At 39.3% G+C, this 18,035-nt stretch overlaps 1 protein-coding gene across 1 annotated transcript in view; it reads left to right on the forward strand.

The window, feature by feature from the left end:
* Positions 1–18,035, forward strand: part of ush2a (Usher syndrome 2A (autosomal recessive, mild)) — a 985,309-nt gene that overhangs the window by 23,448 nt on the left and 943,826 nt on the right.

The following is an 18,035-nucleotide window of genomic DNA, read 5'->3' on the forward strand; positions in this document are numbered from 1 at the left end:
ATTCTTGAGTCCAATCCTGTTGAATGATGGACAGCTTTGTGTTTCAGGTGCTAGTCCATTAGGAACTAAAGTATGATTGCTAAAATAGCATTCCTCAATTGTGAAACGCAACTGGATATGACACTCAGATCTTATTCTTGGATGCCAGGAATGCGTTCTTACCTTAGGAGCAGCAAAGCTCTGTAAAACAAAGATAAAAATATTTCTAGTAGTATGGACATACTCACTGCAAATTTTTAAAAAATTTAAATCACTTTTGTCACAGAACATAATGCCTATTACTTTACATAAAAAAGAGTTATTAGATTCCTTTGTTAAATGACTGAGGTTGAGTTTGACCTTTTTAGTCACATTTGTTTCTGTGGATGGTGAGGAATTTGAAACTACTTGTGAATGCAGTTATATTAGGAGCCTTCCAATTACCAGGTTTATAAAAGTTTTATGCATCAGTTAATTGAAAAGAATACTCCATTATAGAGGGGGAGAAAAAACAAAATCTCTCTTCCTAGTTTTTCACTATTACTTATAGCACATTTACACTGTACTGTGGATTATTCTAATGAAATAACAACAGTTTTTGAAATTAAATTGAGAGCAAAGTTCATAAGGGCACTGTCTCAAAAATGGGTATTTCCACAACTTTGTCAGATCTGAAACAAACATGTCATGTGTTGGCGTATACCATTTTAAAACACTAACAAAAAAATGTAGCTGTTATTTCTTTCCTGTCTAACCAAAAGAAGCTTGCCAAATAATATTTTTTTGAAAATAAGGAAATAGAACTGGAGTACATTTTATAATTTAGCGTTACTGGCACGGAGCTTCATTGAAACACATATTAAGAATTAACGCATGCCAGATATTTTAATGGATTGTATGGGCCACAAATTCTCCTATAATTGTTTTTGTTGCAAGAAGCAATACGTTGGATATACTAAGTCATAACACTTACCATATTAAGCCATCAAACTTGTTCTTTACATAGGCCGCATGCAATCTGCTATTATCATTGATTCTAACCTCGCTGTTTAATCTCTGGAGACAAAGTTCTGCACAAGTATTCCCCAGTCCGCAAAATTAATCAAGCAAAATTCAAGAAAATCTCTGCAAACAGTCTCCACTTCACCCTGGCTCGTTGTTTTCCACATGACATTTTCTTTTGGTTAACGGAAGACAGAAAGCACTTTTCCATGATATGTGTTTATAATTTTCAGCTTCAACCATATTATTTATCCAGTGCATCTTTGAAGAACCTGTCTTTCACATGTTCACTACTCTGAGGGGAGAAAAAAAAGCTTCCTTCCTTCTTTGGATCTGCTTGGAACTTATCAATTTTGACCTTGTACTTTTTTTTAATTACTGAAACTGGAACAGTTTCAATTCCAATTCAAAGCCAGTTTTGAAAACCGTGTGTGTTACAAAAAAGGAGTGAAACAGGTGGAGGGAAAAGTAATTCTCCATCAACTGATTACTTTCCTTTGTGCTTTCTTGAAATAATGATAAGCAATTCGAGGTAATGCAGAGCAGTGAGCATATCAATTTCCTTGGACTTAACTTTGCATATAAGTGAAAAAGAAAATGCTAATAGGGAGTCTTGGTGTGATCAGGTTTCTTACTGTTTATTCTATTTTTGAGGGGGCCTGGCTTTGTCTGCAATTTATTTGAGTCTATGCTTTTGACATTTTTAAAAAATTAATCACCACTTGCTAGATTTGTGTGACAAAATAAATTTCAATCATGAGCACACATTCTTGGCACCATGCATAAATTACTACATGGATAAATTATGTTTTCACTTCACTTTTTAAAAAAAAACATTACTATTGGAAACAATGCATATTGCTAACTCAGCAACTAGTAGTTTGAGTCCTGTTGTTTCTCACAGGGAGGCCTCACCTTGATGTTTTGTTTAGACTTGCATTTTTAGTTTTAAAGATTCTTGAATATCCTGTGAGATGGTTTAGGCTGAAATCAGCAAACAATCACAATAAGAATGAGTATATTTAGGTGTAGCTTTAAGTAGAGTCTTTTGAAATATTACATTGAAGCACCAGACTCTATGTTCCTAATTTTTTTTGTGTAAATGGTATACTGGAGTACCAAATGCTGTGATGACAGAAAATTCCTGCTAAAGCATGGTTCATCTGTGTTTAACACTGCTCTGAGGACTCTAGTTCTCCAAAAAAAAATGTGAAAAAGGCAAACTGAGGGTGTGATAAAAATGTCCCTTTTTTCACGTGATGAATAATGAAATCAGGCAGCATTTGCAGCTGCACATAAAATAAGTATTTTACTGGAGGTCAAACATGGAGTCAGTGAATTTAATAAAGAAAAGGATTTAAAAGCATTAGCCAAGCAGTGAAAGAAGTGAATGGAATCCTGTAACAAAAAATGAGTTAATTCACACTCTTGTACCACTGGTAAGACTTTGGAAGATCCACCCATTAGTCCAACATCTCATTTCTTTCCAAATAGCTTAGCAATTTTTAAGTTTTCACCTGTTTAACTTCTAGAATTTGCTAATGGTCTCTTAAACCCCTTTTCAAGCACTGTATTCTGGAATTGCAGCATCTGTGGTGAGAGTTGAACGGAGGGAGAAAAGGAATTAAAATAGCCCAGTAAGAAAATTGGCATGATCATTTTCTCAAAATACAAATTAAGATTTTTGTCTGTGAAGTAACAGGTGATTATTCCAGCAAACGTTTGAGCATTCTTGCATAATGTAAGTTCCTTGTGTATACAGGATCAGTGGTGCTGGAAGAGCACAGCAGTTCAGGCAGCATCCAACGAGCAGTGAAATCGACGTTTCGGGCAAAAGCTGAATGCTGCCTGAACTGCTGTGCTCTTCCAGCACCACTGATCCAGAATCTGGTTTCCAGCATCTGCAGTCATTGTTTTTACCTCCTTGTGTATACAACCTTTCCTTTTAGTCATTTGATATAAAATACCCACAATAACAAGAATTGTAAATGTTTTGATATTTAAAGTAAGTTGCACAACTTGTCAGTTCTCATTGAAGCAATAAAAGATAAATATTCTGACTCTATCATGACATTTTCATGAAGCTCATTTTAAAGCAATATGTTTTATAGGCAGTTCATTAATTATGATGTACCATTGGTACGTCTCCTACCTTGTTGAAAAAAAAACATAATGACCTTTCAGTGATCATGATTATTTTCCTGAATTCCTTTAGAATAAAGAACATGGGGAACAAAGAAGTTAGTTTCAACATTTGTATACTTAATTTCAATAATAACCTGCAACATATGTATAGGATATTTTTGTAAGCTTTTAATAAAGCCACATGGACTTAGTTTGCACTGTTGGTGAAGGAAAAGAAGTAGCAAAAAGATGATGAATTTACAGCACAATTTATTTCTTGGGTGAAGATTATTGAACAACTCAAGATAAAAATAGGAACTTGTGTTCTGTCTAATGATTGATGTGTCAGTATAACTTTAAGAGACATGCTTACAACATCATCACCATAATATGTGATCCAGGATATGATGATCACATACTCCACCATATCACAGAATTCCTTGAGGCATGAGATGTTCCTGTAAGCGTGCTGCTATGTGTACTTTAATATCTTAATATCTCTGGCATTGAGATATCTGGTGAATGTAATTTTTGCATAAAACAGCTGGATGTAATAAACATCTGAGCTCTTCAAAACCACAATATCCATGCCCAATTTCCCATGATGCAGTAAGTAAAATATTCAGGTGGAGGCAAATCGTATCTATACTAAGAGGTTATTTAGCTTATTTGTAAAGGAAGGTAAACAGCATATTGTACATACAGTAAAAACATATTTATGAGTAAGCATACATTGCATAGAATTTTACTCCAATGGAAAGAATATTCAAAAGAAGTATAATTAATGTGTGATTTCCTTTCCTGATTTTCTTTGTACATTCTACCATGACAATATTCAATGCCTAGGTGGTAAAGACAAAATAACTCAATTATGTTTGTAGTTAAATAATTGGAGAGCATGATTTGTTTTGTATTAAGAAATATTGAAGCAGGAAATGATTAGGAGAATGTGCAGACATGCTTCCATAGAAAGTAAAGGTAGTGCATAAAGGCTTGAGCATTTTGAATGCATACAGAAATCAAAATTAAAATGTGACTTAAATTGAATTACAAAGCAAATCTACAAACATTAATACAAGAAAATCAAACCAGCTCCAGAGGATATGACAGAAGAGTGAGAAATTAGTACAAAGAAAGTTTAACAAGTAACAAATAATAATAGTAATAGATTTTATAAGCATGTAAAAAATAGTTAAAGGAAGGATAGGATCATTTAGACATGGAATTACTGTCTATGGATGAAGACCGCATGGTAGAAGTTTCAGGTACTATAGTCCAATTTTCTATTTAAGTGATGTAATTTTATCCTTGATCAAATATTTGAAGCCTGTGTCCTATATTATCTCTCCTTTTATATTGATGAGGAGGAGATAGTGAGTCTTGAGAAGATTTGTGGCTCAGGTTGAGGTTTTGGATATAGGTTTGCTCACTGAGCTGAAAGGTTCATTTCCAGAATGTGTTGTCCCAATCGAAGCGGTGTCCTTCCTCATCTGCATGTGAGGATACTAGTGATAGAGGGTCATGTCTTTTTGTGGCTACTTGGTGTTCATGTATCCTGGTGGCTAGTTTTTTGCTGAGGAAAATATTGGGAATATGGAGGAAACCAAGAAAGATGTCATATTGGTTGCAATTTCTGGGGTAGCTTATCACAAAACCAAAAAAGACCCACATTACCATATCTAAAAATCAAGATTTGGAGATGCCGGTATTGGACTGGGGTGTCCAAAGTTAAAAATCGCACAACATCAGGTTAAAGTGCAACTGGTTCATTTAGAAGCACTAACTTTCGGAGCACTGCTCCTTCATCAGATAATTGTGGAGACTCACAATCACCTGATGAAGGAGCAGCACTCTGAAAGCTCATGCTTCCAAATAAACCTATTGGACTATAACCTGGTGTTGTGTGATTTTCAACTCTTTCATATCTGTCTCTGTCTGAATCCCTGTACATTGTAACATATCTAATTCTGTAGAGTGGCCATCCCCATGAGATGACAGACAGTTAGGTTTCTAACAGCCTTGTTTAGCAGCAATTTAAATACTCCAATCAGCCTCCTCTTTCCTGAAGTGGCTAGCGACATTCTAACTGCTTTGAAGAAGGGACTCTATAGCAGGTTGCTACGCAAAGACTCCGTTCAGATCTGCAGATCTTCCTTGTGTGTCAAGTTGGAAGTACAGGCATAGGCCGCTCTGAAGAAGGGCTTTCCTGTTGTTGTGGCGGGCTAGCTATAGTCAGTGTTTTCTTTTAAATTTAAATGAAGTATCTGAGAGGTCTTTTTTTCTTTTGAAATCTCTTCTCAGATACTGAACTTTTACTTCTCCTGGTTGCATCTCTGAAGCTGGAATGTTTCTGATTGACAGCCAGCCCACATCCCTTAATCAGAGAAATAATCTGTCACCAGATGTGCAGGTTAAGTGAATTGGCAATGCTAAATTGCCCATCGTGCTCAGGGCTGTGTAGGTTAGGCGCATTAGCCCGGGGTAAATGTAGAGTATTTGGGGAATGGGTCTGCATGGGTTACTCTTCGGAGGGACAGTGTGGATATGTTGGGCCGAAGGGCCTGTTTTAATACTGTAGGGATTCTATGTCAATTGAAAAATTATCCTGGCTAAATGTCCATGCCAGTGATTCTTACCTTAGAGTGAAGGCTTGGGATCTGGCAATAGTCCTGACTTCTGTTTCCTGTCTCTGAGTGAAAACTCACTTCATTATTAAAGTTGTAAACTACTGCCAGCAAAAGCTTCTTTAAATATATAAAGAAAACAACGAGACCAAGGTGAACATAGGCCCTTTAGAGAATGAAACATTGGAAATAATAATGGGGAAGCAGGAAATCGCAGAGGAGTTGGATAATTTTTTTACATCAGTCTTCATAGTAGAAAACATCAATGGGCATCCCAGAATTATTAAATGTTCAAGGGACAAAATGAGGAAAGGAAATAATTACAGTAGCTATCACTGGAGAAAATGTGCTAGGAAAACCTAGCACATTAGTCTAAAGACCAATGAGTCCTCTGGATAGGATATTAAAAGAAGTAGCTACAAAGATAATGGAGGCATTGGTAGTAATCTTCTAAGAATTCTTAGATCCTGGGAAGGTGCCAGAGGATTAGAAAACTGCCAATGTAACACTTTTATTTAAAATGAGAAGAAAACCAGCTAACAGGTAACTATGGGCCTTAGCTTAACATCTGTTATTGGAAAAACGTTAAAGCCTTTCAATAAAAGATATAATGGCAGTGTATTTAGGAATATATACTATGATCGTCAAAGCCAGCATAGCTTTGTGAAGGAGAAATCATCCTTGATATATTTACTCAAGCTCTTTGTCGAGCTGTCTAACAGGATAAGTAAAGAGGAAGCATTAGATATAATATATTTGGATTTTCAGAAGGCCTTTGATAAGGTGCACACCAGGCTACTTAATAATATTGAACTCCGGGTGTTGAAGGTAGTATATTAACACAGATGGAGGAATAATTAACTAACAGAAAACAGACAGTTGGGATAAAGGGGTATTTCAGGCCGGCAATCTGTAACTGATTGTGTGCCACATGGATCAGTGCTAGACTCAATGTTATCTATAATGTCTATGAATGATTTGGATGAGGAACGTGAATGTACCATCCCAGGTTTTCAAATTGCACAAAACTAAATTTGAAGGCAAGTTGTGAGGGTGACACAAAGAGTCTGCAGAGGGGTGTAGACAGGACAAATGATTGGGCAGATAGAATATAATGTGTAAAATGTGAGGTTGCACACTTTGTCAGGAAGAGCAAAGGAACTGAATATTATTTAACTGGAGAGAAGCTGCATAAAGCTTTGGAATAGAGGGAGTTCATCCATGAATCACAAAAGGCAAGCAATTAAGTTCAGCATGTAATAGGAAGACAAATGGAATATCTGCCTTTATTTCAAAGGGAATGGAATATAAAGAAAGTTTTGCTAAAACTATACAAGTCACTAGTTAGAGGACAACTGGAATACTGTGAACAGTTTCGGGCCCCTTATCTAAGAAAAGATACATTGGCATGGCATACAGACCAGATATGGTTCGGTAGACAGATAAAAGTATATGGTGAACAGGATTTGGAGAGTCAGGTGATGAGTAACTGTAAGATGTGGCTCCTATAGATTTACTGAAAATTTTGAAGGAGTCCATAAAATTGGTTTATATTGACTTCTTAACAATCTCAATTGTCTCTTAATTGCTCATTTCAAAATAGGAAACAACGTGTCCACACAACTCACCAACAATGAGCACGTTATTGTGTTCTTGAGTATTGGCATCGGAGAGCCAAGGCAATGCCACCTTCTCAATTTTATACCATTACCATTACCACCAACTTCAACGGTGCGCGTTTGTACACCATGCAATCCTGGCCAGAATCGGGAGATTTGCAAATAGAACTGAAAACTGTAATCAGCAAAATATCCCTACATCAAACATTTTGATAGAGGGAGAGTCAGTGATGAAACAGAGGATGAGAGTTAGGCCTAGGACACAGCCCTGAGGAACTAATATCCTAAGGTTGAGGTGATCTCTTTGTGTTAGGTATGACTCCAGGCAGAAAAAAATTCCCCAGACTGATGCTGTACTCTGTCTATTGTGTGTTAAGGATAAACATTCTTTTTGTTGAGAATTGGATTGTAGCACTTCAGTGTTTTATAATTTTTATTCTTAACTTTAAAAACCTGAAGGAAATGAGAAGCAATTTGGAACTGAAAGAAAGAATAACACGAGAATAATCATGCTTTGGAGATGCCAGTGTTGAACTGGGGTGTACAAAGTTAAAATTCACACAACACCAGGTTATAGTTCAACAGGTTTAATTGGAAGCACACTAGCTTTCAGAGCGCTGCTCCTTCATCAGGTGATAGTGGAGGACACAATTCTAAGGCACAGAATTTATAGCAAAAATTTACATTGTGATGTAACTGAAATTATACATTTATAAATACTTTGATTGTCTATTGAGTCTTTCATCTGTTCGAATACCATGATAGTTTCACTTCTTTCATGTGTAAATCACAAAACCTTTTTTTAAATGTTGCATTCTCAGGTTAGCTGTAACAATGGGCATTAGCTAGACAATATGTTGAAGGTGTTAGCCCCCTGTGTTCTCTGTCTATGCCATGATGTTTAGATTGATTCTAATCTAAAACGTGACAAAACAGAGTTTTACATGAATTCATGCAGTTTTTGAGCAAAGTACAATGTAAATTCATCCCACAAAATGTATGTGTGCATTTGGGTGTGTGTGTGTGTATGTGTACAGTGCAATGGTGGTCACCTGTAATGTGACATGAACCCATTGTCCTGGTTGAGACCCTCCCTATGGGTACCAAATGTAGCTATCTGCCGCTGCTTGGCCACTTTTCGATACTGCCAGTCCTGAAGTCCGCCTTGGAAGATGGTTACCCGAAGGTCCGAGGTCAAATGTCCTGGACCACTGAAGTGTTCCCCAACTGGGAGAGAACACTCCTGTCTGTTGATTGTTGTGCGGTGACCAATCATTCATTGTTATAGCCTTTGCTCGGTTTCTCCAATGTACCATGCCTCAGGGCATCCTTGCCTGCAATGTATAAGATAGACAATGTTGGCTGAGTCACATGAGTACCTGCCACGTACAAGTTGGGAGGTGTCCCCACGTGTAGTGGTGGTATCTATGTCCATACTCTGACACTAGGAGAAAGTAAGGACTGCAGATGCTGGAGATCAGAGCTGAAAAATGTGTTGCTGGAAAAGCGCAGCAGGTCAGGCAGCATCCAAGGAGCAGGAGAATCGATGTTTCAGGTGAAACGTCAATTCTCCTGCTCCTTGGATGCTGCCTGACCTGCTGCACTTTTCCAGCAACGCATTTTTCAGCCACACTCTGACACGTCTTGACTGGGCAGCTTGCTGTGAACAAATGAGAATAATCAGTCAGGATTAGTTTTAACTTGTAAGACTGGAGAAGCCAAGTGAGATATTAACAAACCTAACACAGTTCACAGATTAAGCGTCTCACTTGCAGTTCCAACAATTTTCCACCTAAATGCTGAAATGGATTAAATTATTGTTATAAACCCTGGGTTAGAAAGCAGAAAGCTTTGTTATTTCTATACAAGGTTCATTATTTGATACTTGCAGCATCTTTTCCAAGGTAGGCAGGTAACATGTGAAATCAGTACATCCACCTCAGCTTTAAGATGGTATCATTCCCTGGGCCAGATCCCATGCTATACTCCTCTCCATAGAATTGCTGATGGTCTCTGATCATCTATCACTTGGATCTGATCTTCACAATGATGAATATGATGCCTGTCTCCTTCAGGTCCTTTTCCCCTCAGTGATTTGAACAAATCTTTGATCCAGTCAAATGAGTACTGTTGGTGCTTAGTTCAACGCCATGTCTGATCTTGCTTCAAAAGTTGCATAAGAGGCTTATTAACTTGGAATCATTGTAAAACTATTCCCACTTTATTCACCATTCCCATTATCTCTGGATTCTGTAATATTCTTGGGTACTGTAAATGTAGTGATGGCTTCTGTCTTCTGCAGGTGTGTATTGTTGCCCGAACAGCGTGACCCAAAAATTTAATTGCTGGCATTGGGAATTCATATTTATAAGTGCCAACTCAACATCCTGTAACTAGCTTAAGACTGTCCTAACTCTGTCATCATCTTCGACTTTATTAATAGAGTCATGGATAAGAATGTTATCTATGTGGCATACGATGCTTTCCTCAGCTTCTAGTGTGTTGGGCATCATCTGTTGGAAAGTCTCAGGTGTACAAAACAGTAACATCCAGAAGGTGTCATGAATGTGGTTAGTAGTTTTGAATCACATCTAGTAGAGGTTGCCAGAGGATGCTTTTCATGCCTTACTTGGTACAGATGAAGATGCTTATAAGTTGAGGTGAGTTCTCATTTACAGATGCAATTGGATATATTGCTGATTGAATTGCCTTTCCCAAATGTATGAAATCAACCCCAATTCAGGTCAGGCAGCAGCAGTGTAACACAATGCTACGTATTCTGCTGTGTGACATTCACATGGCCGTTTTTCCAACCTAGTGATGTCATAATCAGGAAACTAATTCATCCCCTTTCCAAAAACTCCTCAGGCCACTTTGTTCTTAAGGGGATGTTATACAAAAGAAAGTGCAGCCTTTTCCCACTACCTGAGTCATCATGCATGTCTCTGTAAATAATAAAGCTGATAAGTGTTGAAGCCGAAGCTTCAGTTTTAGTCTTCACTGCCTGGCGGTCTGAATTATTACAGAATTATTGTGTGACATGGAGAACTGTATTCTTAACAAGCTGAGAAATGCTTATATTGATTATTCAACAGTTTGACTAATGAATAGTGAGCAATAAGCGACTTAACCCTTGGCATTTTGCACTCTCCCTCTTTCAGCCATCACTGCAGTAATGCCCATCATGATGAAGTAACTGAACAAGTATATTACTTTCTATTACATTGATCTCACCTCTCACTATATATTCTACATTTACTGTTAATTATCTTTGTTTCCTTTAAGTCAAAACCCAAACAAAATAGAAATCCTAAGTTGGAAGCCTATTACTATAGCAAAAGGAAACCAAACAACTTAGAATTAGTTTGGACTTTGGTTTGATTTCACTTTGGAAGCTAATCATTACTTAAAAATTTGGCTGGCTATTTAGTCCAACTCAACTTTTTCCAATCACAGCAAACATTTCTTCTTCAATAGCAAGTAATGCCTTCTTCTTCTGCGTTCTGAATTATGCCTTTTCAGCACTATCCTTGCACACTGCTGTACCACAACACATGCTAAAGATCAATTATTGCAGTGTAAGGCAATGTATCTACCAGTTAACGTTAATTGAACAGCTGTGTTGAATTGGTATTTTCATTAACAGTACGGTGGTTGTAATTACAAGTGCAGTTTTTTTAAAAAAAAGTCATTTCAGTGTAACTTCATTAAAAGGTCATCAGCGATTGTCCACTTAATTCTGCAACAGTTTTTCTCTGTGGCAGGGTACAGTGGCCGTCAATTTTCCACATTTCTCTTTGATTACAGTTTGTAGTTCTGCCACGATTATTGGCAAAACAACCATAAACTGACCAATTCATCAGGAATCAAATAACTACTTTGATGGCTATGCACTGCCATTTATAGACTGACGTAAGTATCATAAATGGTTGTACAGGTCAGTCTGTATCTGTAAAAAGACAAACTGGTGCATTTGAGATTTCACTGTTTTTTCACCTTAACATATTTTGACTGAGGAGCTTTATTTTCTTATTCTGATTTAAGGTTTTCACACATTTTCCTTTATTATGCATGTGTTAGTTACTTTGAGGAGCCTTGTGGAAATCGCATGAATGTGAAATATATGTATTTTCTTACGTTTAGAAGGTTGCGAGGTGAAGTAATTTAAAAGTATTTAAATGTTAACAAAATTTAATAGAGTAGACACGGATACTCCCCCTTGTGAAAAGATCTAGAAAAAAGGGGACATTAATCTTAAATTAGGTCTGGATCATTTTGGAATGAAAAAGCAAAACATTTTTACACACCAAAGGTAGCAGAAATCTGGATCTGTCTCCCCAAAAATCCTTAGCTCCTTAGTAAAATCATATTTTTAAGCCTTTAGTCAATATACTTTTGCTGACTGCAATCAATGGTTGGCTCCTCTTACTTTTTAAAATTCATACATGGAACTTGAGCATGGTTGGCTGGGACAGCATTGATTTAGTTGCTCTTCAGAAGTTGGTGGTGAGCTGTTTTCTTGAACCACAGTAGTTCAGTTTGTGTAGGTACACCACTACGTTGTTAGGGAGGAAGTTATCGAATTTTGATCCGGTGACAGTGAAGGGAGGGTGGCATCTTCCCAAGTCAAGATCATAAAATCTCTATTGTGCAGAAAGAGGCCACTTGGCCGAGTGAGTCTGCACCTGCCCTCCTCAGACCATGCCACCATAACCCTGTCCCCATAACCTTGCATTTGCCATGGCTAGTCCACCTAACCTGCACATCCCTGAACACTATGGGATAATTTATCATGGCCAATTCACATAACCTGCACGTCTTTGGACCATGGACGGGAAACCAAAGGACCGGCAGAAACTCATGCAAACTCCATACACACAGTCATCCAAGGCTGGAATTGAATTTGGGTCCCTTGTGTGGTGAGGCAGCAATGCTAACCATTGTGCCACCAAGATGATGACCAGCTTGGAGGGGAGTTGCAAAATGTTCTGCTGCACTTGTCCTTCTAAATAATAGCAGTGATGTATTTTGAAGGTATTATCTAAAGACCTTTGATAAATATCTGCAGTATATTGTTGGTGGTGTTCACTATTGCTACTGTGCTCTTCAAGTCTAATCAGGCAATAGCATAATAATGTTCTACGCAGAATCACATCTTTTAGCAAATATCATGGACTCCTCCAGTATTATCTAAGCAAGGAAGATAGAAATATTTCAGTGAGTGTGCAGTAACCAATTTAGTTGATGTAACTGACTTAGTTGAATACGCATATTCAATGAGTGCAAGATTTGTGATGATGCTGTGAGGCCTGTGTTAGTGCAAAGTCAATGAAGACAAGATGAAGCTATAAATGTAATGTCGCTGTATAATTTATAGAGGTTGTAAGTAGCTGAGCGATGGGGATGTGGTGCATGGAGCAGTGCATGTGGCAAATAGAGCAGTTGCTTGAATATGACATTCTAAAATAAATTCACTGACTTTAACCACTTCTGTAAGTCATGTAACCCTCTTGCATCATTGCAAACAGGTCTTTGGGGCTTGATTCCTGTTGTGCTTCTATAATCTGTGGAACAATTGTCTGGAGTGTCTGTTGGATACAGAACCTCACTGCTGCTTTCTTCCTCCTGCATTGTTGTATCATGGGGCACACTTACTGATCTGTTACACCACTTCAGTGTTCTTCTTTATTATCCTCTCTGCTGTAATCTGATCAGTATCTTTTCCAGCCAATGTGACCTCCACTTTAAGATATGTGGGGTAGTTTTAAGCAGTGCATGTTATCTCAAAGTGTTGCTGGCATTACGAAAAATTGAGATTGATGCTGGGCCATGCAGTCACTCAGCAACACACTTAAATGTGGGATATCATGAAAATTTGCAGTCAATATGAAATTTAATGCTATCTTTATTAGAAGCAGTGACTGGAGGCTAATTGTTAGTTATAATATCCCTAAACATTTTCAATCTTTTTAAACTTTGCAGCATGTGACCTCATTGTTCCCAACATGACCCTACAGCAGTACAGTCATACTGTGGCATGCATATCTTTTTAAGCTTTTTCTCTTTATTTGTAAAATGATTCAATCAGTGATCTGAATGAGTATTCAAGTCAGATAGGAAAACATGTGGATTTGCCCTCTAAAGATCCCACGGTGCCTGGGGAACATGGTCATTCCGTGAATCAAAAGGAAAAAAGCTACACAGATAAGAAATTTTGTGAGGAGTGGCTCCTTTAATCACAGGCTGGGTCCCTCCTTCTCTTGTAGCTGATAGGGTCACAACAGAACCCAGCCTGTGATTGAAGGAGCAATGAGAAGGTGAGGCAGGGTGCTGAGCAGGATTAGCAACACATAGAGGAATCACATGTCAGCCCGTGAGGCAGGACTGGGTGGGGTTGGGGGAAATATGGGATTGTCAGGGCTGGGGGATGTTTGACCCTGACCAGCTGAGATCAAGTGGAGAGAGCAAGAGAAACATGACCTTCCCTGACTTAGGCTTGTGAAAGGACGCTTTGGGGTTAGAGGCGGTTTGAAGAAAGTAGAAGAGAAGTAAGTCCTTAGAAAGGATGGGAGGCAGAGGTGCATGGCTGAAAAGGGGAGTTAGAGTAGATGTTGGTTGCTGCAAAGAGGAGAAGGTAAGATGTTTTCAGTGGAGAGAAGGAGGGAGGCTGCCAAAGGAAGCAATTAGATTTGAACATCTCAGCAAAGAGGGAGTGATGATCATTGAGGATGTTTCCAAATTCTTCTGATTCCACATCTGCATGAATCCAAATACCCCAAATGTCAACAAAAATACAGAGGATAATATTACAATGTGATTGCACCAGGAATTGGTGGAAATGAAAAAAAACCTACAAAATTCAATAAGTACCTCTCAAGAGATCTCAAGCAAATTCCTCAGGAAAAAAAAACACATTGACCCCTGGTCTGAACATAAATGTATTGTTAAAATTTCAGCAATGATTCAAACTTCATTTGAAAATAGTCAAAATGATTTTGGATCCTGGCTTTTTTCTTACCTCGGACTCATATGTGGGGAATGCTTTTTTTCATTTCATCAGATATTGAAACAATACAACTTTGCTATAGATGAGATGCACACAAAAAGAAAGGTAGTTGAAATCCTGTATGCACAAGGGTAACATGGAATGAATTATGCTTCGGGGTTGAAAAACTGCAAGAAGCCCTATTAAAATCTGAATTATCATATCAGTAACTGGGAAATGTGAAATATTCACCAACCCAGGTAAAAACGTCTTCATAAAATGTTTGATTCTCACAGATCCTTCTTGAATGGGTTGATATACCTTTTTTCATACAGTGCATGTTATAAATAAAAAATCCCGTAAATCTCTCAAGAGCAAAGTCTGTCTTTTTCAATTTATAAAACATGTTTGATGATGTCATATATGATTATTCAATGAACTAACTTTTTTGTTGGAAAAATACATGGAATTGCAGTTTTGAAGCAATGTTATCATAATGAGAGTGAGTGTATTCAGCATAGCTGCTTTTCCTTCAGATAAAGGCAGATTGTTGATTCTTCATGCCATGTTGCTTTGAATGTTGCTATGGTGATAATTGCAGTTTGGATCTTATTCTGTAACTTGCAAAAGGTCATTAATCTGCTAGAAAGCAATTGTCCTTCAATCATATACGATTCTGACGCCCAGATCCCGGTTTCTATGCTAATTGTTTGAAGTTCATTTGTTGCACAAATCTCTTTAATGACTTTTCACAAAACCTATTTTGACAGAAATTTAATAAAAGAAATATTATGTGTGGATCACTATAAAAGCTGCAATTTGGATGAATCAAGAAAGATTGCTCACTAAAAGAGGCATTGCTAACCTGTTATACTATAATAGTTATGGTGTTGTTTCAAGCATTCTTTATCTTTAGACAATTTTAATCGTGTTCATTTGTTTAGGGTGTTGCTTTGCTTAGCCTTGAGATTTGTACAGTTGAATGAGAAGCTGGTTGGTATCACAAATGAATAGATGTTCAATTTAGTTTGTGCTTAAAGCAACATAGCACTTTTAAATCATGTACAGTTCTAACCTGCTTTTAAAGCATCCGAAAAGAGGCAGGGGTATCCTTTATATTTATCAACAATCCTTGGTTGGACAATTATTTTATTTCTTCCCAAACTTTCACAAAACGTGACCCTATTGAGATGCTTTAAACGTAGTGACCCCAGAGGGAAAATTGGGCAGAGAAGAATGAGATAACATTTGAGTTTGTTGTGAGGAGTTGTTGAGTAAGGTTTGAGGGTAGCTGACACCACATATTGTTGAGTCTTAGAGATGGTGGTAAGTTTGAGCTTGACATAAGGTGTTTTCTAACTTTTCTTAGGTTGAGAGCTGAGGGCATCGCTGAGAAGCCAGTGTACATTGCTCACTGTTTTTTATTCCTCAAAAGCTATTGTCTCAGCAGCATCTGCAGTTGAGATGCTCTGCATTTTACAGATGAGTGCATAGAAATCTTAGCCAGAACTTGACAGGATTGGAGTGATGCTGGAAAAGCACAGTTGGTCAGGCAGCATCCGAGGAGCAGGAAAATCAATGTTTCGGGCAAAAGCCCTTCATCTCTCCACCCTGGAGGCTCCCTGCCTCCAACCTTGACTCTGATCTCCAGCATCTGCAGTCCTCACTTTTGCCTTGCCAGGATTGGAGCATGTGTGACTGAGTCACATGCGACACTCTTTCAAGTGAGAAGTGTCTGAACATTTGAGGGATCCATGCAGATGGACTTATCAATGCCAATAGCCTGCCGCCTTTTTCTTTCTAGGGTACCAGGGGTCTCAGGTCTGTAGGAAGTGTTCTGAATTTGGTGACACTTCCATAGTGCATTTATTGAGAGGGAAATCAAAAGATATTGCAAGGATTTGCACTCTAGCAGCAACTAAAAAGCAGTGAGGATCTCAATTGCCTCGCTGGCTCAGCACTCCATCACCCTGGCATCTGCAACTGGAGCAGTACCTTAGATCACCACAGGGCCTTCTGGTTGGTCGCTGTCATTACTGTCCGATTGTATCATTGTGTTGGAGAGTTTTGCTGATTGTGGGCAATCAATGGCACCCCTCTGGACACAGTCATTGTAATGAGATCTGGACAGATCCAACAAATTACCTACATGCTACAGAGACCCGTAGCTTCACCTCTTATTGTAAGCAGTTAAACTATTATTAGAAAGAAGGGATATGTTAAATATGTATCCTGCCTTGAAGGGACTTTACCTTTAATGAATCCACACACAATATTGTTTGTCTGCTATGTGTCAGTAAGCTGTGCACATGGAAATTAGTTGATTTGCTGGAATATATGATTCACAAACATATAACATTTTTTTCCTGTTTTGAATAAACTAACCCAAAAAGTTAATCAATTTCTGATGAGCTATTGGTTATTCGACAATTATCTTTAATATACCAGTAAAAAATGAGGTCTGCAGATGCTGGAGATCACAGCTGCAAATGTGTTGCTGGTCAAAGCACAGCAGGTTAGGCAGCATCTCAGGAATAGAGAATTCGACGTTTCGAGCATAAGCCCTTCATCAGGAATAAGAGAGAGAGAGCCAAGCCGGCTGAGATAAAAGGTAGGGAGGAGGGACTAGGGGGAGGGGCGATGGAGGTGGGATAGGTGGAAGGAGGTCAAGGTGAGGGTGATAGGCCGGAGTGGGGTGGGGGCGGAGAGGTCAGGAAGAGGATTGCAGGTTAGGAGGGCGGTGCTGAGTTGAGGGAACCGACTGAGACAAGGTGGGGGGAGGGGAAATGAGGAAGCTGGAGAAATCTGAATTCATACCTTGTGGTTGGAGGGTTCCCAGGCGGAAGATGAGGCGCTCCTCCTCCAGCCGTCGTGTAGTTGTGTTCTGCCGGTGGAGGAGTCCAAGGACCTGCATGTCCTCGGTGGAGTGGGAGGGGGAGTTAAAGTGTTGAGCCACGGGGTGATTGGGTTGGTTGGTTCGGGCGGCCCAGAGGTGTTCTCTGAAGCGTTCCGCAAGTAAGCGGCCTGTCTCACCAATATAGAGGAGGCCACATCGGGTGCAGCGGATGCAATAGATGATGTGTGTGGAGGTACAGGTGAACTTGTGGCGGATATGGAAGGATCCCTTGGGGCCTTGGAGGGAAGTGAGGGAGGAGGTGTGGGCGCATGTTTTACATTTCCTGCGGTTGCAGGGGAAGGTGCCGGGGGTGGCGGTTGGGTTGGTGGGGGGTGTGGATCTGACAAGGGAGGTTGGTGGGGGGTGTGGATCTGACAAGGGAGGTTGGTGGGGGGTGTGGATCTGACAAGGGAGGTTGGTGGGGGGTGTGGATCTGACAAGGGAGGTTGGTGGGGGGTGTGGATCTGTCAGATCCACACCCCCCACCAACCCAACCTCCACCCCCGGCACCTTCCCCTGCAACCGCAGGAAATGTAAAACTTGCGCCCACACCTCCTCCCTCACTTCCCTCCAAGGCCCCAAGGGATCCTTCCATATCCGCCACAAGTTCACCTGTACCTCCACACACATCATCTATTGCATCCGCTGCACCCGATGTGGCCTCCTCTATATTGGTGAGACAGGCCGCTTACTTGCGGAACGCTTCAGAGAACACCTCTGGGCCGCCCGAACCAACCAACCCAATCACCCGTGGCTCAACACTTTAACTCCCCCTCCCACTCCACCGAGGACATGCAGGTCCTTGG

The sequence above is a fragment of the Hemiscyllium ocellatum genome, chromosome 10 (assembly GCF_020745735.1).
Source record: "Hemiscyllium ocellatum isolate sHemOce1 chromosome 10, sHemOce1.pat.X.cur, whole genome shotgun sequence".
Taxonomy (NCBI): domain Eukaryota; kingdom Metazoa; phylum Chordata; class Chondrichthyes; order Orectolobiformes; family Hemiscylliidae; genus Hemiscyllium; species Hemiscyllium ocellatum.